Source organism: Coturnix japonica, unplaced genomic scaffold (genome assembly GCF_001577835.2).
Source record: "Coturnix japonica isolate 7356 unplaced genomic scaffold, Coturnix japonica 2.1 chrUnrandom488, whole genome shotgun sequence".
NCBI classification, from domain to species: Eukaryota; Metazoa; Chordata; class Aves; order Galliformes; family Phasianidae; genus Coturnix; species Coturnix japonica.
This window is the reverse complement of record NW_015439883.1, coordinates 166,840-168,083: the sequence shown is the minus strand read 5'-3', so window position 1 is coordinate 168,083 and position 1,244 is coordinate 166,840.

Genomic DNA, 1,244 nt, shown 5'->3' with positions numbered 1-1,244 from the left:
GGGTGATGTGGGGTGGTTATTGGGTGCTATGGGGGTGGTTATGGGGTGATATGGGGTGGCTATGGGGTGTGTTAGGGTACTTATGGGGCACTGTCAGCTGGTTATGGGGCAGCAGGGCAGTTATGGGGTGGTTATGGGGTATTACGTGGAGCAATGAAGCGGGTATGGGGCACTATGGGGCAGTTGTGGGGTATGATGAGGCACTGTGGGGCAGCTATGGGGCAGCTATGGGGCAGTTATGGGTTACTTATGGGGCAGCCATGGGGCAGAGCAGACCTGTTGCTGCAGGGCGTCCCAGCCGCGCTGTGGGGCGCTCGGTGCCCCCCCCGCTGTGGGGTAACCCCGGATCAGTTGTAGGGCACGGGAACCCACGTGGGACCACAGCTGTGGGGCACAGCAGGCAGCACTGTCACACTGCGACCCATAGCAACACATAGGGACACATAGGGACCCCATAGAGACCCATAGAGACCCCATAGGGACCCCATAGAGACCCATAGGGACCCATAGGGACCCCATAGAGACCCATAGGGACCCATAGGGACCCCATAGAGACCCATAGGGACCCCATAGGGACCCCATAGAGACCCATAGGGACCCATAGGGACCCCATAGAGACCCATAGGGACCCATAGCGACCCCATAGAGACCCATAGGGACCCCATAGGGACCCCATAGAGACCCATAGGGACCCATAGGTACCCCATAGAGACCCATAGGGACCCCATAGGGACCCATAGGGACCCATAGAGACCCATAGGGACCCGCCCCACACCCCGCCCCACTCACGTGTCTGCGCTGTGTGTAGGCCAACACCCCCAGCACCAGCTGAGCCAGCAGCAGCAGCAGCAGCAGCACTGCAAACTGTACACATAGGGGGCAGCTCAGCCCCATAGCGACCCATAGAGACCCATAGACAGCCCCATGGCGACCCATAGTGCCTCATAGTGCCCCATAGACAGCCCCATAGAGCCCCATAGACAGCCCCATAGCATCCCATAGACAGCCCCATAGTGTCCCATAGCGCCCCATAGACAACCCCATAGTGCCTCATAGCACCCCATAGACAGCCCCATAGTGCCCCATAGACATCCCCATAGCACCCCACAGCCAACCCCATAGCATGTCCCCCCTCCCCACAGCGCCCCATAGCCAGCCCCAGAACACCCCATAGCACCCCCAGCCCCATAGTGCCCCACAGCCCAACCCCCAGCCCCACATCCCACCCCATAGCGCCCCACAGC